Below are 26,832 nucleotides of genomic sequence, written 5' to 3' on the forward strand. Positions count from 1 at the left end.
GGAATGAGGATTAGTGCTTTTTGGGGGGCTGTGCCTGCAGACAGGTAATAAATGGATCTCAGGGCAGTGGAGAGGCAGCGTTCCATCGTTGCATCGTGGAGACTGGAGACAGCTCCAGGCTCTGGGCTGCAAGACCTGGGAAGTAATTTGGTTATTGCAGGCCCTGCCTGCGGAGTCTCACGGGCAGCCCACAGCTCCTTCCTGGCGAGGCAGCAGCCTTTAATTTCTTTCATGTGTGACACTTACCCAGACAGGCTTGACATTAATACGTGTTCCTTGCGGTCCCCAGAGCTCATAAAAGCTCATTATCAGCTCAAGCCAGTAAATGTGGTTCCCGACTCAGGTGGGCTGAACAGCCCTGATGGATACTGTGGCTGTGGGCAGCAGCACAGAAATCAGCTTTGACTCAGGGACACTGTAGGCCATGGGGGTAGGGGGATGGAGAAAAGCCATTCTTTTTTGGGGGGTAGGGCATAGGACTTTGGGCCATACCCCGTGATGATGCTCAGGGCTTACTCCTGGCTCTGAACTCCAGGGTTCACTCCTGGTGGTACTTGAGGAACCTTTTGTGGTGCCAAACTCAAGTCAGGCATCTTAACCCCTGTGCAGTGTCTCTGGAGGCAAAGCCATTCTGTTCGCTGAAGCCCGGGTTCAAGTCTACATTGCTCTCTGAGGTGTGTAGTTCCGGGGCACAGAAGGTATTTGTCACTGTCCTTCCAAATATGGGCCGGGAGGTACTGTGCACCTGGTCTGGGGCGTGGGCATGGATGTTTCCACATAACAATGAGATGCCCAGCTGGTATGGGCAATGAGATAGGGAGTTAGACATCCCTCCTGTGTTCTGGGTGGGGAGTCCATGATGGCCCATGACCACTGTGAGATGCTGCAAAGTTGAGAACAGGAAGTCTGGCTGCCCTTGGGCTCCTGGGCAAAGGGATCCCCTTGAGCTGGGGTACAGTTGAAGACATGTGGTCAGATCTCCACTGTGTGAAGGGTCATGTTATCCGCAGGCACTTACTGCTGCTGCCAGGGACTCTCTCTCTCTCTCTCTCTCTCTCTCTCTCTCTCTCTCTCTCTCTCTCTCACACACACATACACACACACACACACACACGGACTCTCTCACACACACAGGGACTCTCTCTCACACACACAGGGTCACACACACACACACACACACACACACACACACACACCCTGTGTGATGTGCAGAAAGAAGGAAAGAAGTCCGGGTTTTCTCAGTGTTCCAATAGATGCTGGCATGGAAAAGCTTCATTATAGTTAAACATGAAAATCGCAACAGTACCAGAGAGATAGTACGTCAAATAAATCACTTCCCTTGTCAATGTCTGACCTAGGTTTGATCCCCGGCATCTCACATGATCTCATCAGGCATGAGCTTTGAGCGCAGAGCCAGGAATAAACCCTGAGCATAGTTAGGGGTGGCTTCCCCAAATTCCCACCAAAAAGATAAAATTGTACATACACAAGTCTATGTGCTTATATATATGTGTGTGAAATACACATATTATGCATATATATGTAGATCTGTAGACATATATATGTGGGCTGTACTACATTTATACGTGTGTAGACATGTGTTTCCCCTGCAATTTGTAAGTAGAACTTTCCCAAGAAATCTGTTGTAAGCTGATATGACAAGTGAAGAAGCAATTACCATTAATTTATATGGAAATTTCAGGAAAAAAAAACTCTCAGCACTACAACCTGGCAAATAATACCAGGTAACACCTACAAGCAGAAAAAGCACTTGTAGAGCACAGCGGCAGGCGTGATGAGGCAAGGCTGAGAAAGCTGCTTGGGAAGGAATGCTGTGTGTCACCTGGCAATTCACCCCCTCCCCCACAGGACCTCCAAACACCAACTGCAAAACCAATGCCCAATGTTCAAGGTTTTTGTGCTTTTAGACTTTTGTCTCAAAGGCAGAAATGCTCTTTGGAGTCTTATTTTTGGTTTTGCTGTTGTTACTTGGGGGCCACATTTAGCAATGATCAGGGTTTTTTACTCCTGGCTCTGCACTCAAGGGTCACTCCTGGCAGGCTAGGGAACCATTTTGGATGCCTGGAATTCAACCTAGGTTGGACCCTTGCAAGGCAAATGCCCTACCTGCTTGGTGTTATTGCTCTACTCCCATGGATTTCTTTGTGATGAGAGAAAACAGGTCTTTCACAGAAGCAAAGTGGTGTGAGGCAAACTTGCAGAAAAGCAGAAGCTGTATGTATGTGTGTGTCTGTGGACACGAATAGAGAGATATTTTGTGCAAATGTGCTTGATGAATATCTATCTCACCTTGCAGCCACTGTCTGTACCGTGTGACTGCAGCTGACACGGGGTGGATGATGTCTGAGAGGAGATGATCAAACACATCAGGGTCTCCTGGGACCCAGCCCTGCATCCCTCAGTTGGCAGGGAGCTAAGGATGGCTTCTGTGTGGGGTGCTCTGTTCTGGCATCTGGAAAGCATAGTTGACCTTGCTGCCTTCTGTTCTCCCTTTCTTCGTGTGTTCTGGGCTTCATGGTCCATGGACTTGTATCCCGGATCTGTGCCATCTGTTATAGGACCTCAGGCATGTTGTACTTGCTCCAGAGCTTGACCAAGCAGTGCTGGAGCTGATGAGGGTCACCCTAGCAGTGCTTAGTGTCATACCAAGGGGTATTTGTTGGGCATGTGTGCCTGGAATGTCAGGGATAGAACTTGGGGGTCCAACTCATGCACAGCTGATACTCCAACCTGTTAAATATTCCCATTAGTCAATATTCCTGGGTTTTTAAGAATTTCTCACTTTCTTTCCTCTTCTAGAACAGATCCTGAGGTCATTCAGAAGGTGTTCTGGAATATTGGCGACCCGTAGAAGGAACAGACTCCAGTGGAAAGAGGTAGGATTTGCTCTCTGGGCACTTCTTCATATAATCCATTCAGAGGTACCAGGATCTGCTGCCACTGTGCACACCCTCCATGTCCTGTGTGTGAGAGTGTGAAATGCTCAGCTCCTCTTGGGATGGGTGGTGAAGGGCAGATAGAGGTGTTTGTTCAGGGATGGGCATGAAGAGCAGTGAACCATGCCACTGCTGGTGCCTGCAATGGGTGGACATGCCTGACATTCACTTTCATTCCCACTGACCTGCCTTCAGGATTGTTTCTTGCCCTTGGGAACAGGGATTCTTTTGTGAGGTACCCCCAAAATAAAACTGCCTGACTAGTTGGGGATAGAGTGATAACAAGTGGATAGGGCATTCACCATCTAAGATGCCAACCCAGATTGGATCTCTGGAATCCCATATGGTTTCCTGAGCACCATCAGGAAGCACAGAGGCACCTGAGCACCACTGGGTGTGACCCCCAAACAAAGCAAAACAAAACCGCACAAAAGACAAACAATAAAACCCTTAATGGGAGGCTGATGTCCGTGACCCAGATCTTGGGGGCTCCCTTGCCCTCCGCCCTCTAGGAATGCTGCTCTTATAGTCCAGTCCACCTCCCACTTCCTTCTCTGCCTCCTCACTCACCTCTACCCTTCTCCATGAAGTGCTTGGCTTAGTCCAGCCCTTCCCCATCCTAGCTTTCTTCAGGCTGATTTTCCAGGCTCTCTGGTCAGGGCCCTCCAAGGGATGCTGTGTCCTCACCTTTTTTAGTGTGGGCCACCCTCATCTCTGTCAGCCACCTGAGGAAGCTCCCTGTGAAATTGTCAGGAGGCCACTCTACCTCTGCCTCTTCTGTAGCTTTTTAAATGGGAGGAGGCAAGTGTCTTGATTACCATCCTGGTCTCTGTTTTCTCATCTTTAAAGTGGGCAGACTTTATAGCACATGGAGGTGAGGGATGAGGCCAATGGAATCCTATTGCTTTGGGGCAGTGGCAGCCCTTGGGACCTTTTACCATCCCCCAAGGTGACCTCTAAGATGAAGCACTCACTGCCTTTGGGATGTCCCACAGGCGATGTTTGTCATCAAACAGTCAAATCTCCCTGGAGACACATACCTCTGGTCTAAAAACGGGCTGAGCAGGGCCTGGGCTTTGTCATCTGTCTGTTCCCATACTCCCAGCCCCCTGAGGTGTGAAAGGCTCTTCCTGAGAGTGTTTGGAGATAAGTCCCCTCCTGTTTCTTGCTAAGGGGTGTCCACCAATGAGCTCTTTGAATCTTTGTGAGTCCAGGCGGCACTTCTGCCAGTGGTCAGGACTGGACCCCTGAGCCAAGACAGAGTTTTCTGGATGGCCTTGCAGTGCCCTCCAGTGTCTCCCCATCCAGCACCCACCACCCACATACCAGGAAGACTCTGTGCTCCCCCCAGCACTGTGCTGGCTCACACTGAGCTGGTGATAGCACCCTACATCCAGGCGGCTCCCTATATTGCTCCGATGATTATTCAGCCTCTCAGATGCACCCTGCTGGATGCCTGGCCCCAGGCACTCATGGAGGTGTCCGTGTGTCCCCCAGACCTTTGCAAGGCCCACAGAGACCACAGTGGCATCTTTAGTGATGTTCTCCTTGAACTCCCCAGGCTTACTCTCAGCTGAGCTCTGAGCTGAGGCCGGAAGGGCAAGCTCTGGGGGTTCTGGGCTTGCCTCTCTGAACCCCAGGTAAGAGAAAGGCAATTTGGGGGGTGGGGGTTAGACCCATCTTGGGAGGGTGTTTAGGGAACCATTCTTGGTGATGTTAAGGGAACCACGTGTACCAGGATTAGAACTGGGGTTGATTATACTCATGGCAAGTGTCTGACCCTCTGTAATATCTCTCTGGCCCAGAAATCCCCATTTTTTAGGTAACATCTTGTTCTTCCTCTGGCTGGTTCTGATGGTAGAGCAAGGTACAGTGAGTTGTGGAAGGGTTATAGTGGCCTGGAAAGCCAGCAGAACTGGAACTCGTACTTATTTTGTTGCTCATGCTTCTGTTGGCATGTCTGAGATTCCATTGCCAAATCCAGAGTCATAAAGATTCGCTCTTGTATTTTCTGAGAAGTATTTATGGTTTTAGTGCTTTAATTTGAGTCATTGGTTCATTTTGAACTGCTGTTTCTATGTTTCTATTCTGTTTTCTATGAAGTGGGGATCAGTTGCCTTCTTGGACACATGGTGACCCAGAGTCCTAGTATTCCTTGTTGAAGAGACTGTTCTTTTGCCAGCAATACTGTTGGCAGCATTTTGAAAATCACTTGGCTATAGAGATATTGGTTTGTTTCTGGACTTTTAATTATTTTCCATTTCTCTTCATATCTGTCCTATGATCACCATCAGGTTAGTTTTTTCTGTAGTGTGTTGTTTATTTTGGGGGTCATACCTGGTGGTGTTCAAGGTTACTCATAGCACTGCACTCATGAATAATTCCTGCTGGGCTCAAGGAATCATATAGAGTTGAACCCAGGTCAGCAGGGTACAAGGAAAATGCCCTACCTACTGTACTATAGCTGCAGTTCCAGTATCATGCTGTTTTGATGACCGTGTAAATTTTGGAGGTGCATTCTCATTTGTTAAAGCTTCTCAGATTATTCCAGTGTACAGCCAAGCTTGAGCATTGCCTAATTGGTCTTTGGAGGTAAGTAGTTAGTGGTTAAATGCTGGTTAGATGGTTAGGAGACTCTAGAACACTCCAGGCCTTTGCAGGGCAGAGAAGGGGCAGCTCTGCAGGAAAGTCTCAGTAACCAGGATGACAAGACTGTGTTGGATTTGAGAGAGGTTCAAGTTTCCAGATGATGGAGACGTCATAGGTGAAAATAGCTGCCTGTGGTCTGGTGAGCTACACTAACCACATACTCAGGATGATTGAGAAGAACACCCAGTTTCCACTCATAGTTCTGCATGACTCTGTGACCTTGGCCAAGTGGCTGAACCTCTCTGAACACTTTCTTTGACTCTGGATGGTAGATCTAGACTGCCTGCTCATACAAAGGATTCCACAAGGGTCAAATGTACCAACTCTGCAGAAACTGGAGGGGCCTTGCAGGCATTGAATCAGGCAAGAGGTTTTTCAGTATTGCCCAACTATCTCGGATCCTGGACTCAAGGACTTCAGCTTGAATTGTAGCCCTGGGCTGGCTCTAACAGGTCAAGGTTGTTCTAAGTGCTGAGTTGAAATTTGTTGTCTGGGACTCTTTCTTTTTGATTTGGAGGCAAATAACTAACTAGCTCATCACTAGTTCCAAAATGTGGCTATTGCTGTCTGTCTATCCAGCTGTGCATTCCACATGGTCCAATGTAGAAACAGCATATGGTACAATAGCCATGATATGAACACAATCCAAAGATATAACTACAGATGAATGGATCAAGAAGTTGAGGTATATGGGTCCTAAGTAATAGTACAGTGGATAGGAGACTTGCCTTACAAGATGGGTTTGAACACCGGCACCCCATATTCTCCCCCAAGCACTTCCATGAATAATTCCTGAGTGCTGAGCCAGGAGTAAATCCTGAGCACAGCTGGGTATAACTTGATAAAACAAAATTATGAGACACACACACTGGAATATTCTACAGCACTTAAAAAACAAAACAAAATTATGAAGTTTGTAACATGAAACTAGAGGAACTAGAGGGTATCATGCTCTAGATCTAGAGTGGAGTCAAATAGAAGGAAAGGGACAGATATAGAATGATCTCTTTCATATGTGAGGTAGCAATAAAGTGCCAGAAGCAGAAGGGGAGAACTGATTTACATAAATAACTGCATTGAAGGGGAATTTTAGAAGGAGGGAGTTTGGAGTTCTTGGGGCTAGGAAATAGGTACACTGATGATGGATGGATGTGATGTTGGAATTATGTGTATGAGAAACCATTATTTATAGTCATGTAAACCACAGAATCTCAATCAATAACAATTTTTAAAAATAGCATGTGGACAATGGTGACGCACATCCTCAAATAAAAGGAATCCTTCTGTCTCACCAATGAGCCCAGTCTCACCTGGACATTGAGTCATGGGCCCCTCAGTGACATCTTGGTTGCAGGAAGACAAGAGTGAGCAAAAGCTGTCCTGAGGGGGCTGGGCGATAGAACAGCAGGTAAGGTGCTTGCCTTGTACTTAGCCAACCCACGTTCTATCCTTGGTACCCCCGATGGTTTTTTGAGCCTTTCCAAATGGGATTTCTGAGCTCAGAGCCAGGAGTAACCTCTGAGTGCTGCTGGGTGTGGCCCCCAAACAAAATGAAATAAAAAGCTGGCTTGAGGGGATTATAGTCCTATCCAGTATCTTGGTGGTTCTCAGGACAGGGCTGAGAGCTGACAGGGAAGGGTAGGGGACAAGTTCAGGTAAGAGGCTTCCTTAAGGAGGGTGAATAAGAACAGAACAGAAAGAACCAGCTTTTTTCAGTTCAGGAGAAGGTCTGGACTGGGGGATGAGGGGTGGGGGTAGGCGATCAGCCTGCAGGAAGGGGCATGGCTTGTTCAGCTTCACTCCCACATTTCTCCCACCTTGTGAGCAAGTCCAAGTACCATGATATTGATGTGCAGGTTCCTCACTGCCTGGGAAGGAGCCAGAATTCCAGAAAGGAGAGTCTGTCCTTGGGGGGGAACCACCCAAAATCTCTTTTTCTTGCACTTCTGGCACAAGGACACACCTGCCAGAATTGGACAGTGGGCATTCCCAGACTAGTGTGTCCATGCTATGCCTCTCTTCCTATTTCTGCTTCTGGGACTGGGATCCTCATGTGAGGGGACAGGGGACAAGATTGCATTCCTGCTGTTCCCTATTCGCTCAGTCCTACATCTGCCAGAACTTTGTAGATGAGTCCCAGTTTTGTCCCGCTCTCCATGCACATAGGCCTTTGCTGCCATCTTGCCAGTTCCTGGTCATGAATCTTTGCCTCCATTTGCAAGTTGCTTCCCATTTGCTGAAGGGGCCTCATTCCTGTCCCTACTGTCTTCCCTTAGGGAGGCTAAGCTAATGGAGCTATCCCCTTAGCAATTCTGTCTCCTTGGTTAGGTACAGGGTAGGTTTCAAGGCAGCTCGACACACAACTTATTCAGTAGGTGGGTGATGCCTCCTTGTAGGGAGAGAGAAATCTTCATCTTCCTTTCATCTTCCTCATGGAGGCAAGACATGAATCATTACATTTCTATTTCTCTTCATGTAACCAGAGGAGCAGATAACACCCGTAAGAGGCTACCACCTTGTTTTCTATTGAGCTTTATACCCACATGGTTGATGAGTAACTGAATCATGGCAGGAGAACTTACAAACTCTCAAAGGATGGGTGCAGGGCAGGCCTTCTCTTTTCAAAGGGCACAATCTGTTACTATCACAGAGGGGTGTGGCTGGGCACACACCAACGGCTCAAAAGGCTGGCACACGCGATTTGCATGGTTCTCTCCTTAGCACCACATAGTCCCCTGAATACCATTAGTGCATAATACTACCAGCTCATTTCTGTTTTGTACTGAATAACATTTGATTGCAAGGAGATTATCCATTTGCCTGAAGCACAATTGTTTTTAAAGAACATCTTGGTTGTCTTGATATTTGGGCAATTATGAACTTCACTGTGCCACTTTATGCATGGACATAAATGTATGGCTCATTTGCAAGAATACCAAGAGCACAGTTGCTGGAATATATGCTAAGAACATGTTTAGTTTTGTGAAGCTGCCTAAGTGTCTTCCAGAGAGAATGTTCCATGCTGGACCCCCAGCAGTACTGAATGAGCATTCCTGTGGCTTCACAGCCTCACCAACATTTCATGTTGTCAGTGTCTTGGCTCTCGGCCATTCTCGTAGGTGTGTGACGTTATTTCATTGTTGCGATCACCTGCAATTCCTCCATGATGTGTGATGTGGCCCATAATTCCACATGCCATTTTCCATCTGCATATCTCTGGTGAGTTGTCTCTTCAGGCCTTCGGCCATCTTTCAGTCAGATCATTCACTTACGTATTAACGCACTGCGCAGAGAGTTGTTGTATTTTGGATCAAAGTCCTTGAAATGCTTGTGCATTTTTTTTTCTCTTTTCAGTGATTTCTTATTCTTTCCACAGAGAATTTGATGGAGCAGAATTTTATTTTTTGTGGGGAGAGGCTATTCCTAGTGATGCTCTCAGGCCCTGCTCCTGACACTGTGCTCTGGGATAGCTTCTATTATAGATGCTCAGGGGATATGGATCATGGATTTTATCCAGGCCTCCCAAATGCAAAGCATGCGCTCTGCTTGCTGAACTGTCTCTCTAGCCCTGAAGCACAATTTTAAAATTGTAACGAAGTGTAGCTTATCAGCTTATTTTTTTTCATGGATTGTGTCTTTGGTATTTTATCTCAAAAGACGTCGCCCGAAGCAAACCATCTAAGGTTTTCTCCTGTTATTTTTCAGTTTTATAGTTTTATATTTTACATCAAAAGCTTGTGATCCATTTAGAGTTGATTTAGGAAAAGGTCGTAGGATCCACCTGTAGGTTAATTTTTTGGTACATGGTGTTCAGCTGTTTATTGAATTATTACTTCTTCATTATCGTAATGTCTTTGCTCCCTTGTCAAAGATGTGCTCCCTCTATTTGTGTGAGTGTGCGTGTGAATGGGGGGAATCTTTATCTATGTTTTCTATTCTCATCCATAGATCTAGTTGTCCTTTTGCCAATACTGCAAATGCCAATATTGTCCATTTTATGTGGCTTGGTTGGATTTGGGGTCACACCCTGCAGTATTAAGGGGTTGTTCCTGGATCTGCGCTCATGGTTCATTCCTAGCAGTTCTTGAAAGAGCATATTTGATGCCTGGGATCAAACTGGGTCAGCAACCTGCAAGGCACATAAATACCTTCACTCCTGTACTATCCTTATGACCCCATAATAAATGTAAGGATGCATTTTGAGGATGTGACAGTTGGGCCACAATTGGTAATGCTCAGCTTCGTGCTTAGGAGTCACGACTGGTAGTGCTTGGGGACCATATGCAATGCCAGAGATTCAATTTGGGTCAACAATCTGCAATGCCAGTGCCTTAACCCCAGTACTATCTTTGGGGGTAGCTTTACAATGAGTCTTGAAGTAGAGGAACATTAGTATTACACCTTTCTTCTTCCATATTAGGTTGGCTTTCCTAAGGCTTTTGTTTTTCCATATAATCTTTATAAGTAATTAGTTTATATCTATAAAATAGTTTCCTGGATTTTGATTAGAATCACATTAATCTTTAGATTAGATTGGGAAACATTGACAACCTGACATGGAGTTTTCCTTTCATGAGCTTAGAAATTGTCCTGCTTGGGGCCAAAGAGATAGCACAGCAGTAGGGCGTTTGCCTTGCACATAGCCGACCCAGGACTGATGGTGGTTCAAATCCCATATGGTCCCCCGAGCCTTCCAGGGACAATTTCTGAGTGCAGAGTCAGGAGTAACCCCTGAATACAGCTGGTTGTAACCCAAAAACAAATATAAAAACAAAACAACAAAGACAAGAAATTGTTCTGCAATTATTTTGTCTCTCACCATAGTGTCAGGTTTTTTTCATTATGGAGCTGACACTTACTTGATTAAGTGGATATTTGCATTAGATCACCTTTGTTGCTAATGGAACTGGAGTTGTTTTGTTTATTTGGTTGTGCTTAGAACTTATTCCTGGCTCTTAGCTCAGGAATCCCTCCTGGATGTGCTTGGGGGAACATATGCAGTGTTGGGGATCGAATGTAAGTTGGCTGCGTGCCAGGGAAACACTCTACCTGTTCTATTATCTTTCCAGCCCTGGTATTGTTTTTTTGTTTTGTTTTGTTTTGGGGGCCACACTTGGCAGCATTCAGGGTTTACTCCTGACTCTGCTTAGAAATCACTGCTGGCAGGCTTGGAGAACCATATGGGATGCTGGGAACTGAACTTAGGTCAGCCGTGTGCAAGAGAAATGCCCTACCCACTTTGCTATCATTTTGCTCCCCACTCCAGTATTGTTTTTAAGGTCAGATTCTGCAGGTTCATTGTTGATAGGGAAGGGATTGATTTGTATATTAACTAGATATACTATAATTTTCCTATATTATACATGTTTACTAATTCCAAGACAAAGATATCTTTGTCAGTGTTTTCCTGTTTTTAAGACAATCAGGTATTTGTGTATAAATGCAAATCATTTATTTTTTTTCCAATTTGTAAAAAATAGAAAACCTGAGGACCCAAAGACAGTACAGCAGTTAAGGTGCTTGCCTTGCATACTGCCATCCCAGATTTAGTCCCTGGTACTACATATTGTCCCCCAGTCCCTGCTAGGAGTAATCCCTGAGTACAGAGCTACATATAAGTCTGAGCACCACCAAGTATGCCTCCCCAAACCAAAATAATAGTAAAAACAGCAATATAATAAAAATCAATGTCTTCTGTTAGGGTGAAAGTTGTGTCTGTTACATTTATTGAGATTTCAGTGAAATGTTGAAAAGCAACACCAAGAGGGGCCTAATTTGCATTGTTCCTGATCGTAATGGAGGAATTTCCGGTTCTCATTATTGCACCTATTGAGAAGACTTTTTTTTTTTTTTAATTTTTTGTTGTAGTTGTTGTTTGGGACATATCTGGCGGTGCTCAGGGGTTACTCCTAGCTCTGCACTTAAAAATTGCTCCTGGCAGGCTCCGAGGTTCTTGTAGGATGCCAGGGGATCGAACCTGGGTCCTTCCTGAGTCGTCCACATACAAGGCAAACACCCTATCACTGTGCTAGCCTCTGGCCCCTTTTGAGAGGACTTAAAGGACCAAAGCTCATACTTTGTTCACTTGTCTGGTTCAACCCCCCAGTATTGCATGGTCTTCTTAGTATATCTGGGAGCAATCATCAAACTCTGAACTCGAAGGAAGCCAGAAGCTGTTCCCAGCACTGCCAGATGTGCCCCCAACACAGCAACTCCAAAAGAGTATCAAGTTCATTTGGAAAACGTCGTTTATCAGATTGAGGAAATTCCCTTTCTTCCTCCTTTGCTGAGCGTTTTGGTCATAAATGGCTATTGGATCTTAGCCATTGCTTTTCCTAAATCTCTTGATAGCATGGTGTGACTTTTCTTTCTTTAGCCTGTTGTCATGAGTTACTTCAACTGATTTTTGAATGTTGAATCAGCCTGGCAAGCGTGGAAAGGATCACACTTGGCTGAGGTGCTTAATTCTTTTTTTTTTTTTTTCATACTTTGTTGGATTTTTGCTAGTATTTGTTAGTAACTTGTTGAGATTTTTTTCCATGTTCAGCAGAGCTATTGGTATGTCTGGCTTGGGTGTCAGGTTCATGTTGGCTTTGGAGAATAAGTTCGAAGACATTTTCTCTGCTGGTATCTTCTGAGGGAGATTGTTGATAATTGGTTACACGTCTTTCCCTTAAGTGTTTGCTAGAATTCACCAGTGACACCATCTGGAACTTTCTGTTTTGACAGGTTATTAAGTATTGATTCCATTTTAAAAATAGAGAGGCCCATTCAAAGTGTCTGTTTCTTATATAATTTTGGCATATTGTATCTTTCAAGGAATCGGTCTATTTCATTTAATTTGTTGAAATGAAATTGTTGTCAAATGTGTGGGCATAGAATTATTCATAGCATCATTTCAATGCTTATGAACACGAGGGTGATATTCCCACGTTTGTATCTGTTATTAATAACTCATTTCCTCCTTCACTTTTTCTTTCTGTTGCTGTTATGGTCTAGGGGAGTGGGGATCGTATCTGGGGATCACACTTGATCTTGTGTCAGGGTGCTGGGGAATTCATTCTCACACATGCAAGGCATGTATGTGCTCTTTCCAGAGCTCTTTCCGGCCCCTCTGCTGGATTTCTTCCTTCACCTGGTTTGAGGCATTTGAGCTTGTTTCCATATCTCACAGAGTGGATTTGCGTTTGATTTGATTTCCTCTCTTGTTTTGCAGCTCTTCAAAGACCATTTGCAATCATGGCTCTGCCACTAGCTAAGGGTAAAGTCCCTTCCATTCTTTGTGTCTGTTTCCACACCTGCCCTTGGGTCAGGAAGAGTGATCCCTGTACCTGATTTGGTTCAAGGTGTGTCCCCTGGGGGTTCATTTAGCCAGTGAATCATGGCCAAGACCTGCCACAACACCATCACTGGTCTCTGCTGGGAATGTCCTTGTGAATCAAACAGCAAACAACCTCATCTCAGGGACCTTTAGCTTCTCATTTGGGGGAGACCAACTGAGACAGAATGCCTGGTAGTAGTCAGTGGGAGGAAGAAGCTGGGGCTGACTCTTTGGAATAGGGACTCTTGGTCACTCTTTGATCAATTTTATTTAATCCCTAATCTTAGGGGAGTGAACTCATCTTGGAGGAAGAAACTTGTGGAATGGCAGGAGACAGCACCATTGGGTGGGAAGGCAACTGTTGACATGTCAGAGAATCGGGGAAGGTGGAGTCAAGGAAGGAGAGGCCTCCCAGAGCATAGCTGCTGACTCAAAAGTTTTGTGCTGGCAAGTTCTCACTCACATTTTACCAGAATATTCTGTGAGTGAAGCAATCTCTCATAATGGGACATCTTTGAGGAAATGATGTTAGAATCCAGGACAGGGATGGAGGGGAGCACAGGAGTTAGGCCTTGCATGCAGCTGACTCTAGTTAGATCCCAGGAATTGAACACACATGCTGATTGCCCCTGGCACCAACAGGGATCAGTCCTGATCACAGAGTCAAAAATAGTCATTGAACTCCTCTGAGTATGGCACCCCCCCCCCAAAATTTAAGTGAAAGGCGAGTAGCTTGGGAGGATCATATGATGACAATGAGGCTGTGAAGCCAAGACATTCAGGATCTATTTTGCAGGAAAAACTTGGTAGGGGATGGCTGAAAGGGCAGAAAAAGAAAGATGGAAGAAGGGCTTGGTCTAAGCCTGAGAAGGAAATGCTTGGAGTGGGTTGTACTTTTGCAGAAGGGTGACATTTCCTTTAATTTTGTTTGGGAACATATTTGCTTCCTTGTTTTGGGGCTCCCTCCAGCAGTGCTTAAGGCTTACTCTTGACAGGACTTGGTGAACCATATAGGATGCCAGGGATTGATCCTGAGTTGCTCCCATGTAAGGCAAGTATACTACCTGCTATACTATCACTGCAGTTCTTAGTTTGGCTTTTAAAAAAAAGTTTACTTATTTAATGTTAATAAATAAATTATTTATTATTATTTGGTTTGGGGGCCACACCCAGTGGTGCTCAGCGGTTACTCCTGGCTCTGTGCTCAGAAGTCACTTCTGGCTGGCTCGAGGGACCATATCGGATGCCGGGGATCAAACTGGGGTCAGTCCTGGGTCGTCCATGTGCAAGGCAAATGACTTATCACTGTGCTATTACTCTGGCCCCTGGTTTGGCTGTTTTTGAGCCAGTGTTTTATCCCTGCTATTGTTTGGAATCGCTGGCTTTTATCTGGTTTTCTGGCTTAAATTTTCTGCAGGCCATTTACCCAATGTGGGCCACCCCAGACACACACAGTCCCCATGGTAAACACAGAGGTCAGGGTTCCCCAAAAGTATTGTCAGTGGAAAGATGACTAAAAGGGCTTCAGAAGATCCCAGGAGGCTGCATTTGTAATGGAACTACATAGTGGGCAGATGCAGAAAGTTTTTGTGTGTCCAGTCACAACAAAAACAGAACCTGGAGTCCTGGGGGACCCCGAATTCCTGCATGCCACCAGGTTCTGCTCATGCTTTACCTGGTTCTACTTCACAGAAAGAATAACTGCAAGAGAGATTCATCTTCAGGCCTGTTTCTGAGATAAACAAGAGTTGGAGTTCCTTCTGGGGACAGATTGTGCATCCTAGCACCAGGGGATCCCTGTCCCCCCACTCCTACTTTCTTCCCCTTTTCCATTGACATGGCAGTCACTGGAGGACCACTGCTCTGTCGAAGCCTTGCACAGATGCTGGGGATAAGGCTTCCAGATTGTGGGACTTTATTTCTGCTGAGACTTCCCGAGAGACTTTTTGGTAGGAAATGTCCCTTCTTAGCTGAGATCCTCTTAGAAACAGGCCTCCCCAGAAACACAACCTCTGTGGCACCAGAATAGAGGCCTGGAATTAACGTGTTGCCTGGAGCAGAAATGAGCAGAAGGGGTACAGTCTGCTTGTATCTGGGAGTGTGGAGGGTGTTTTCCCATTCCTGGCCCCATCCATATACTTAGGCTCAATCTCCAGGCCACATATAGCACCCTTTCCTGCACTGGCCAGGGAGCCAGAACACTGGGACAGGAGAGCCGCTGGCTGGGGGGACCACTCAGGTATACTCAAGGCTTTTCCCATTGTGGGTGGCCTAGCTCTGGCCACTCACAACACACTCTTCTTCTTTCTTCTTTCCCAACTTCTGTTTTTCTCTCTCTGTCCTTTCCTCAATCTCTCCTGGGACACAGTGAGGTCCAATTCTCAGTTCCCGACCTCAGGGTCCTCAAAATGTCTTAGAAACAGCATGATTCCTTCCAAAGATGAGGAAAGCCCAGAGGACTCTGAGAGCTGAGAGAAAAGTGCTTTTCAGAGGGCTCAGAAAATATCTGCCAGGCTCCCAGCCCAGCACCAGGACCTAGTCATTCCCTTCCTGCCCTTTTCACATGGAAGGGCATTCCTTCCAGAAAGTTCCAATTAGTTACTAGTTTTTGGTTTTTGTTTGATTTTGCGTTGGGGTCACACTCGGTGGTTCTCAGGGGTTATTCCTAGCTCTATGCTCAGGCATCGTTCTTGGTGGGCTATAGTACCACATAGGATGCTTGTTGGCTGCTTGTAAGGCAAATGCTGTACCGACTATACTAACCATCCTCTGTTTTTTGTTTTTTTTTTTTTTTGAGGGGGGAGTCAGGAGGTTTGATCACACCTGGCAGCGCTCAGGGGTTTTTCCTGGCTCTGAGCGCAGAAATTGCTCCTGAAAGGCTTGGGACCATATGGGATGCCGGATATTGAGCCAGGGTATGTCCTGGGTTGGCTTCGTGTAAGGCTGTAAACACCCTCACACTGTGCTATCGCTCAGGCCCACCATCCTCTGTTTTTGTTTTCATTTTTTTGTTCACCATGTCTGGCTCCATGAAGTTGTATGCAATTCTTCCCCAGGCAGTGCTGAGCTGAGAGACCCCTACCGTTCTGTGCATCATCTTTTTTAAAGTCAGTGTAGAAGATTCTGGGACTCAGGAGATAGTACAGGGGTTGGGGTCATGGCTGGTATGCAGCTAACTCTAGTTATCACCAGTGCTGCACATCTCTGAGTATTGTTAGGGGGTGGGCCTGGAGACACTCAGTGCCCCTGGGTGGTCCAGGTAATTTCTGGTACTTTAAGACCCAGGTAGTACCGCCTCTTTGGACCCTGGCCTGGAGCCATTATCCCAGTTGTTTTAGAATTGCCAGTAGGACCCCTGGGCCTCATGACCAGCATTTGATAGTTCCCCTCAAATAAATCAAAAGCAGGGGGTGCTAAGTCTTGCTGCTCTAATCCCAGGATACCCCTTGGAATGTGAGCGTTGTAGAGACAGGAAAGGTTTGAAGTGCAGTTGAACAGTCAGGCCATGAGCTACAAGTTCTTGCTCGTGGATCTGAAGTTCCCACACCCTTATATTCCCATGCAGCCTATATTTGAGGGGTGGCCCTATTTGCAGAACAGCTTTTTGTTTTGTTTTGTTTGACCACACTCAGCTGATGTTCAGGGCTTACTCTTGCCTCTGCGCACAGGGATCACTCCTGGCAGTGTTTATTTTTGGGGGTGGGGTGGGGGCATATGGAATGCTGGAGACTGAACCCTGGTTGGCCACATGCAAGGCAAACACCCTCCACATTTTACTATGGCTCTGGTCCCTGTGGAGGGACTTTGATTGTAGATGGATAGCACGGCTGCTTTGTTTCATGAGAGAAATCTCTCACCTCTGTGTTTTCCTACACCATGACAGGGGTATGTCCTCCCTGGTATGGCTCTTTCTCATTCTCCCTATGTTACCTCCCTAATAATGCCACCTACACTGAAACTGGGCACACTTAGAAGCTTGGGACTCCCAACTCTAAGCACATCCCTGTTCCAGTGTCTTTCTGGAAGCTTCCATAAAGGGACATAACAGGCCAGAGAAATAGCACAGCGGTAGTGTGTTTGCCTTGCATGCAGCCAATCCAAGATGGTTCAAATCCCGGCATCCCATATGATTCCCTGTGCCTGACAGGAGGGACTTCTGAGCACAGAGCCAGGAGTAACCCCTGAGCACTGCCGGATGTGACCACAAAACCAAAACCAAACCAAAACAACAACAGCAACAAAAAATCCAGAAAGGGACATACCACTGTTGGGGATGTAATGATAAAGTGAGACATGCCCCCAGTTCAACCATGGAGCAGTTCAACCATGGCGGCCCTGGGTGAACCTCTTGCTGGCGGTGTGGTAGAGGAATAAGATTTTGGGAGTTGGCTCCGAGCGAGCGGGCAGCAAACAAAGGTTTATCGCATCTTTTCTCCCCTATGACCTTATTTTCCATCTTAAGGCAGTTTATTCAGGGGGGCATACAACTATAAATCTAAGTGGCAGACAATTTAAAAGAGAGAGAGAGAGTAAGAGAAAAGAAAAGAAAAACAGTGATTCGCGTGTGACTGGCTGGCTGCCTTGCGGCAGGGCTTTCTGTTTAACTGAGGGTTAAGTAGGAAACACATCTGACTCAAGCTCTGTTGTTGCAAATCTTTCTAAAATGTATTAGACAGCTCCCTGGTTTTCCTAAGTGCATCCTAATGACCTTAATTGAATTTCTGGACTAGAACAGCATCCTGGGGAGCATCGGGACACAGTGTTGTCAATGTCAGTCCTCTGGGGGTAGCCCAACTGAGTCTGGAGGCTGCAGGACTGTGGTTAAGCCTCTTCATCCTCGCCACCTCCCCAGCTCCCGGGCTGGGACTCACCAAGAGTTCGTTTCACAGAAGGGAAAGCTGAGGCTTTGAGTCTTATTAGGGGTCACACACACACACACACACACACACACACACACACACACACACACACCCATTAGCATCTGTTAAAGGGTGCATCTGGACAGATGTGGGTCACTGCCTAATCTCCTCACAGAGGCCCCAAGAATTTGCCTAGCTTCTTTGAGGGGAGCAAAAGACACCCCCCCTTCCCTCTAAGCCTGCTTCCTATCCTGCTAATGCTGATTTCCCTCCGAGATCTCAGAGAAAACCTCACAGACTCTGTGGGTGATTTATTTGGAAGCTCAGTGGATAGAAAACTTCTCCCTGCTCAGAGCCTCCTTGTCCGGCGTACACTGGCCTTCAAAATTGCCTCTCTGTCTGGGACCTCCCATGTCTGAGTTTCTGGCATTTCAAGAAGTCATTTGTTTTTCTTATCAAGATATCTGCTTGGACCACAGAAGGGTGAATGTGTGTGTTTGTCTGTGTGTATGCTTGTATCTGTGTGTCTATGTGTACATACGTGAGTATGGTATGCTTCTTTCTGTGTGCATGTATCTGTAGCATGTGCATTTGTGTGTGTACATATGTGTCATGAATGTATGTGTTTGCATGTGAGTATCTGAGCATCTGAATGTTTTCTCTTCTCTCCCACGCTTAGCAATCACCCCTCTGCCTACCAGTATATCTCTCTCCCCCTTTCCCATGCACCTTTTCAGCTCCTGAGGCAGAGGGGCAGCCAGGTCTTTATGTTTGTATCACGCAAGGACACTGGGGACCTCCACCTGCCCTTTGTGCTTCTCTTCAAGACCTGGGATCCCTGACATACAGGAGTCTTTATGTTGGGGCATGTGGACCAAGGGGAAATGGCTGGAGGCCCACTTTGAGAGCTGCAATGAGCTGTAATGTAGTGCTGTCTGTTCATGGGGGTCTGTGAAGGTGGACAAAGGCATTGCCAACTGTTCTGGGCCCTGGCAGAATGAAAAACACCAAGGCTCATGTGTGAATGAAGAGGCTTCTAGAAAGAGTCAGGAAGGCTTCTGGGGGACTGTAGCATGGCACCTTAGGAAGGGTAAGATGGGGAATTGGAGATGGGGCTGGGCTGATTATCTAAGGAGGGTGGGTATACTTTGACTCCTTCTGTTCCATATACCCATGAATCTATCCATGCATACTCTATCCACCCATCCACTATTTACCCTTCCATCCTTCTATTCCAGTATATATACATTGATCCATGTTATCTATCCTTTAATTAATGCATTCATTTATCTTACCTTCAATCTATGCATTCATCATGCATCCATTTATGTATTTTCCCTTTCATCCATGCTTTCAGGCATGCATCTATGCATCCACCTACTCTTGAACCCATGCATATATCCTACTCTTCAGCCCATGCATACATCCTACCCTTCAACCTATACATGCATCCATTCAAGTATCTACTCATCTATACATGTATTCATGCATGCACCTATCCATTTATCTGCTCTTCTAATTATCCATGAATATTCTACCAGTCATCCTTCCCTCCACTTACCCATCATTGTACCTACTTTTTCATCCATGCATCCATGCATGATTGCATTCACCCATCCATGTATCTACCCTAACATCCATCTTTGCATAGCCACCACCAGTCCATCTATTTTTTCATCCACCCACCCTTCTCTGTATCTATCCTTTCATCATCCATGTATATAGCATTGCATTCATCCATGCATATGCTACCATCCACTCACTCATCTATACCCTCCCATCCATCCATCCATCCATCCAGCCATCCATCCATCCATAGCTCTCTACCCTTCCATTTATGCATCCACCTACCCACCAATCCTCCCACCACTCATTCATTCATTCTAGTCCACCAAGCATTTCCACCAAGGTTCTGGAGTTTGTGAAGAGAAAAGGTCATGGCATCTTGATACTTGTTTTGGGAATTAGGAACTCTGGAATTCTATTTCTGTCACTTGTTAGGTATGAGTTTGGCCATCTTATATCATCCTGAATTTTGAAATTTTCCTCACCATCAAACGGGAGCTGTGGTGGGCCTTATAGAAGGCAGCCATAAGCAGTTATTGTGTTCATCAATAAAATCTTCAAAATTCCCAGTGGATGGGACCCAAGAATCTGCCAGCAACCTGCCCACTTCCTTGTGTGGATAAGATGGGGACTTTGGGGCGTCTTTCCATAGTCCTAGGGGATCTTTGCAGTGCCAGTTTGTCAACTCTGCCAACTTTCTCTCTGGCTTGTTAACAGAGCAGTTGACAAGGGTAACATACATTCTGGAAATAGGACCCATTAGAGGTTCTGCAAAGAGCAGGGGAGCAGCCAGAAGCCAGTGGCTGAGTCACTGTGTGCTGCCCAGTGACTGCCAGCACTGCTGTTGGGATCGGAGAAACCTGGCAAGCCTTACTGATGGCAGCATGTGGGCTTGTGGGTGGCTGCCCATAATGCCCAGATCTCAGCTTCTCCCCTCCTTACCAAGGATCTCAGTGTGTAGATCCAGATGTTGATGCTACCAGGGACTGGGGGGGACCAAGAGGTGATGATTGAGTGTTTTTCAAACACATTAGAGTCCCTTTCATTTTTGTTGTTGTTGTTGTTGTTGTGTGTTTTGTTTGTCTTGGTTTTGGAGCTACACTCCGTAGTTAATAGGTCCTATCCCCTGGCTTTGAACTCAGGGGTCACTTCTGGCGGTGGTTGGGTGCTGGGGATGGAACTCGAGTTGGCTGTGTGCAAGAGCAAGCACTCTACTTGCTATACTATTGCTCTGGCTCCATAGAGTTCCTTTTATTTGTATTGGAAAATAGAATGGTAAATTTATTTATTTGTTTGTTTTGGGAGGCTATACCCAGCAATATTCAGGAATCACCCCTGCTCTGCATTCAGGAATCATTCCTGGTGGTGCTCAGGGAACCATATGGGATGCTGAGGAATCAATCTAGAGTTAGCCACATGCAAAGTAAGCATCTACCCACTATAAGATCGCTCTAGCCCCAAGAACAGCAACTTTTTATTTTTTGTTTTGTTTTGTTTTTGGGTCACACCCGGGGGTGCTCTGGGGTTACTCCTGGCTCTGTGCTCAGAGCTCCTGGCAGGCTTGGGGGCACTATATGGGATGCCGGGATTCGAACTGGAATCCGTCCTTTGTTGGCTGTGTGTAAGGCAAATGCTTTACCGCTGTGCTATATCTCTCCAGCCCCAACAGTAATTTTTTAGAGTATCAATTCTCTCTCTCTCTCTCTCTCTCTCTCTCTCTCTCTCTCTCTCTCTCACACACACACACACACACACACACACACACACACACCCTAGCTCTCCAGCCTCTGCTTATCTTCTTTTGTAAAATAAATAATCCAGTGTGAGGGGCCCAGGAGATATCTCGGTGATTTAGAATGCCTGGCTTGCAAGAGTGCACTTGAGAATTTAACTCTAGGAGTCACCATATGAAAACAACCTGATCCTGGCTGCCTGGGATCCCAGCTCTGCAGTCATCTGTGTGTGAGCATAGCAACTCCAGGTCTGTTACCCAAGTGAGCATCACTAAAAGGTGTGCAAGCACCATACCAAGAATGTGTGTGTGTCACAACTGAAGAGCTTGATCACTGGCCATCATATGCACCAGCTCTACAGCAATGAGGATTAGGGAATGTGTGGACTGCAGGCCTCAGAATCTCCCTGGCCAAATGTATGGGCTGAGCAGTCTGGTCAACACCTTTGCTAGGTGTCAGGATGCTCCTGGTGATGGCACTGATGACAAAAAGCAAGGAAGAGGGATGTCTGTTCAGTCCTTGCTTTTTGTTTTGTTTTGTTTTAATCCCACTGTTTCTTTTTATTAATGAGTGAAGGGAATCCTATTGTTTCTGGAGGGAGACACAAAATAGCTTCTGGACCTGGTGATGATGTCTAAGACAGTCCTTGATCCTGGTAACTGCATAGGAAAAGCTGATAAATGAGACTTCAGTAGAAGGGAGAGCTTCTGAGATCCAATCAGGACCAGAGCTGGGAGCGAGACACTTCTGAGACCCCACACACCCTGCTGAGGCCAGACACTTGTGTGACCCTTGGGGTTATGTGCACACACACACACACACACCCACCCCTACTATCATGCTTTTTGTGGATCATAGATCTGACCTTGTAAACTGTCCAACTCTAGCACTGACCATGAGACCCAGCCTCTCAAGGCTTTCCTGCTCCTTCACTCTTCCATTAGTAACTGCCTTCACACTTCTGCCAGCCTTTTACACAGTAAACACACCTTCCCTTCTAGAATGTACCCTGGCTGGAGAGGTAGTACAGTGGAGAGTATGCTTGCCTTGCACAGGGCTGACCCAGTTTTGATCCCCAGCAACCTATATGGACCCCAAGCGCTCCAGAAGTGATCTCAAAGTGCAGAAATAAGTGTGATTCAAGCAAACAAAAACTATTAACAAATATGTTTTCTGGTGTCTCTGTGCAGCCACTATCTGTCTGGCTGTGCACCCCAGAAACCTAGCCTGGTTCTAGAGTGGGGCACAGAGGGTTAGGCTCAGGGTATGACTTGTACTACTAGCTACAGAGGTGGGTTAGAACCTATCCAGCCCGTGTTGGGGCTTGAACGCCAGTTCTTTAGGACTGAATGGGGGCCAGCCTCTGAACCACATCTGAACCACACAGCCCCCCTTCGGTAGCTGGGGTGTGGGCAAAAGCTAGAGCTAGGGTAACCTTCTATGTATGTCCTCCCACAGTAAGCAAGGCAGGCAGGCTTTAGTTCTGGGGTGTGTGGGAGGGCTCCTGGCCTCTGGGGTGGCCTTCTGTTCCTGGCACACCATCCTGCTGTTCCCTCATCTTCTCAGAAGCCCTTTTTATTCTTGTTTTCACTGTAGCTATGCCAGTTCATCCCCTATTCAACACCATCTTCCATTGGATCATGAGTTTAGGGCTTAAGATGCCCCCCTCACACAGAGCTCTGCCCTTTCCTAACCCTTGAATCTTTGGCCTCCTGCTCTCTGGGATTACATCCAATGGCGCTCAGGGGCAATTCTTAACTTCTTGTTTGGGAGACCATGTGGTGCCAGGGACTGAATTCGTATCAGCAGTATGCAAGGCAAGCATAACTTAACACTGGACTCCTCTGTCTGGTTTTGGAAATCACCTATCTTTATTCATCTTCTGTGGTCACTCAAGGGTCTGCAAACCTCCACGATGGAGACCACTGGCAACTGGAGCTGCCTAGGGGATGAGAGGACAACTTGTGCTAGCTCCCCAGGGGGCAGTGTCTTAGCTTCCCCGGCAGAACCTGTAGTGTGGACCTGTGGGTCAGGACAGAAACTCTCTGTATATCCCACATGCCATCCTAGTCTTTGAAAGCTTGAGTGGCACAGGGAACTGGCATTTGCATTTTATTCTGCTTTTGTATAAATGGAACCAGCCTCGCCCAGCTCAGAGTCGCAGAGAGCCTTAAGAGTGTAAATTCGATGCGGAATCTCCTTCCTTCAGAAGAACTGGTGGTGGCCCCATGGCTTATGTTTTGTTTTCTCTGGCACTTGGAGATGCTGGACTGGATGAAGGAAGCAGATGCCAGGCTGGGTTTGCATGAACTCTCTCTCCTCTGCTGCACAGAGGAAAGTCCCACAGACCCGGCGGCACTGGTAGACTCCTGGCCCCACAGTGCCCTTGTGCACTGCAATGGCCTCGACCCAGCTTTCTGCAGAACCCCATACAGTGCCCCCAGCCCAGCGGCGGCAGCAAATGGAGGAAGCCCTGTGTTTCCAACAGTTCCACCCTCTTGTCGGCTGCTGCATTTCATTCACCCTGGAGAGCGTGTGAGAAACCATCAATGAATTCTTTTCACAGTTTACGGATGTTTACGCAGGCAGAGCGTGGATCATTGGGGAAGCCAGCAATCTCGTTTCCCAACAGAAATAAGTACAGACGGAGGAATGAATGCATCGTGAAAACACCGTTCAAGCCTTGTCAGACTCTTCTCATCATTAGCTAGCACCAACTGGGATGCAAGCGTCCATTTTGGAACCATGGGCAGGAAAAGTGCTCTGTTGGCTTTTACATCTCCTAGGGACAAAGCTTTCTACCCTATGTCTATTTTTTTGTGCATTTGTTATGTGACCTAGGGCAAGTTGCTTAACCTCTCTGAATCTTGAGTCTTTTCTGGCCAGGGACCTTGTAGAAATTTGGGAAGACAGGCTGTGGGGTTCTCTTGGCCCTGGGGTAGTGGGGGTGTGTGCTCAGTCAGAGGAAGCTCTGAGATTCGTCGAGCTGATTCAGAAACACTCCAGCGTGAACCCTGTGCCCAAAACTCAGAATTGTGGCATTTATGGAATGAGAAGGGAAAACAGCCTCTTCTGTGGGAAATGAGGCTTCATTTTCATGGAATGTCTGCAGGACACCGCAGGCGTTGCAAGAGGGAAAACAATAATAGTGTATGTTTGTTTGAACCGCATCTGGGTTGGGGAAGAGACAGCCACTCCTGCCTACTCCCATGTTCATGGCTGTGAGGTCGTGCAGGGAGCCAAAAGATCTCTGTGGAGCTCCTTTGCTAATATTTCTGTGTCAGTGATTTGGGGGCTTCCCAACTGTGCTGCCTGGAAGGGTCAGGGCATAGGTGCCCTATATGCTTGTGGGTGAGTGTGCCCTATGTCTGCTCTATATGAGTATGTGATTTGATGAAGGTATATTTGTGCCATGGGTGTATGTACACGTGTTGTTAGACCTGCTATAAATCTGTGCGAGTGTGTGCTGTGTCAATAGTGTGTGCTTATGTCTATGATATGCTTATATTGAGCGGATGCACATGCGTGTGTTATGTGCTATGCATGTACATGTGACATGCACACATACCAGTGATGTGCCGTGGGCCACATGGCATGTGTGTGTTTGCACTGTACACATATGCTGTGTGTGTGTGTGTGTTTGCATGTGCGTGCTCTGACTCTTGGGCTCTAGGAAGGCATAGATGCAGGGTATATGGGGAGCTCTGGTACTTGCTGCAGCAGGGACACCGTAGCACCTAAGCAGGCTTAATCTCCAGCTTCTCTGCACCATTGTGACCTTGCTGAGACCTGGGGAGCAGGCGAGTCCCATGGGAAAACTAGGCTTTAGTGGTGATTCCCTAAAGATGACTTCTCTGGGGGAAGGGCTTTTCTTTCTGCCTGGGCAGCTCTGCTGAACCCAGACAATCCCCCAGACCTTGGTTCATTTTGGTTTCCTGCATCTGAGCTCCAGACTCACTTTCCCTGGCTGTTGGACACTGGCTTTATCCTTGCCCATCTCTGTCCTCCCCCTCAAAGCTGTCCACAGGACTAGAGTGCAGGGTGGTGGGGTGTGAGCGAAGGATTCGTGCCATAGGGTCATACAGAGGGTGAAGGGCACCACTGGTCACTTCCATTCAGACTTGCCCGCTAATTGACTCATCTGCTTAATTAAAGATGGGCACATGGGGTCCCCTGAAGGGGGTGGAGGGTGGCGGCTTCCGTCTGGAGCCCAGTGCCAATATAGGGGTGGAGAAGCTGGGACCTAATTAAAGGGCTTGTGGGACTTCTGTTTCCGCTCTGGCCAATTATGGCTCCTACTCCCTGTTTCTGAAAGTACCCACAGGGAAGCTGTTCACCAAGCCAGGAGGGGGGGGTCTGCCTAAACCGAGGGGACAACGGGGCCAGTGGACAGGAAGAAGGGCTATCAGAGGGCACAAGGCTGTCAATTACAAAGATTGAAGTGGCTTCACATGAGGAGGCCCTGAACTCCAGTTTACAGGGTGCTAAGGACACCAGACAGCATGTGGGCATCAGCCTCCAGCCTCGGATGCAACTTGCTTCTTCAAAACTCCATTCTGAGGGGTCAGAAGTTGGCTCTGGGGTCGAGGTATATGCCTGGCATGTCTGGGTGCCTGGGATTGAGCCCTAACACCACATAGCCACTCGACCATGGGTGGCTCTTGTTATTTCTAACACCCTGAGATCCTTGCAGTCCCCAGTTCTGGGACTTTGGGATTTTGAGCACTGTTTGGAGTCAGTGACACAGGGCTGCATCTTAGGGGGCAGCAGTGGGCCAGGGTACCTTAGCACTGCAGTGGCACCAACTGAGTGTGACCCACTATGGAGCTCACCATTGAGCAAGGCCCAGTATTATTATGAATATTGGGGAACTCTATAGGGTTGATGGGAAAGTTGACCTGGGGTAGAGGGAGAGTGAGAAACTTAAGGAGAGATACAGAAAGGTGGAAGAGGGGGGGGGTCTCTCGGGGCAGAGACCTAAGCAGAACCAGTTATCAGGGGGGCACAGAGTCCCTAAAACTGGAACAGAATGAGTGGACCAAGTATATGAATGGAGGTGGGTTGGGGGACAGCAGGCATCCCACCAGCCTCTTGAGGACAGTGACCTCATCTGCTGACTGTTCACCTGGCTGGTGCCCCAGAATTCTTAGCACTTTCTTGGTGACCTCCTGATGTCTGCTAAGCCCAGACACCAGGATGGGATCCAGTGGGGCAGATAGGGGTGTGGTCCTCCCCCAGTTTTCAAGGTTAGCGGAACCAGGGCTGCTGTGGGTAGCACACCCTGAGGCCAACCTTAGTAGAATGTGCTGAAACCCAAGGCAGAGAGAGTGGCTGCTGGGCAAGGAGGGCTTTCGGCTGTCAGGTCCAAGGTCTGTGTACAGGAGTCATAGAAGCAGGTGGGGCTGGGGCAGGAAGAGATGTTCAGTAGGACACATATTTGTTTTACTTGCAGCTGACCTGGGTTTAGTTCCTTGCTACCTTGTGTATGGATCCCCACCAGGAATGTGATTCCTAAGCACGGAGCCAGGAGTAAGTCCTGAGCATTGCCAAGTGTGGCCCAAATAATAAATAAGATAAAAAAAAAAAATAAAGAGTAGATAAACTGAGAGATAGAAAGCAGGTAGGGTGCCTGCCTTGCATGTAGCTTACCTGGATTTGATCCCCCAACACCCCATAGAGTTCCCCAAACCCACTAGGAGTGATCCCTACACAATGAGCCAGGAGTAAGCCCTGAGTATCTCTGGGTA

General features: G+C 47.1%; 1 long non-coding RNA gene across 1 annotated transcript in view; it reads left to right on the forward strand.

Annotated features, from left to right (window-relative positions):
* Positions 1 to 2,810: 2,810 nt before the first annotated feature.
* Positions 2,811 to 26,832, forward strand: part of LOC126017946 (uncharacterized) — a 109,226-nt gene continuing 85,204 nt past the window's right edge. The window contains exon 1 of the long non-coding RNA XR_007498903.1: positions 2,811 to 2,897. This is a non-coding gene — a long non-coding RNA (uncharacterized LOC126017946). The remainder of the gene's footprint in view (positions 2,898 to 26,832) is intronic.

This window comes from Suncus etruscus, chromosome 9 (assembly GCF_024139225.1).
Source record: "Suncus etruscus isolate mSunEtr1 chromosome 9, mSunEtr1.pri.cur, whole genome shotgun sequence".
Lineage (NCBI taxonomy): Eukaryota > Metazoa > Chordata > Mammalia > Eulipotyphla > Soricidae > Suncus > Suncus etruscus.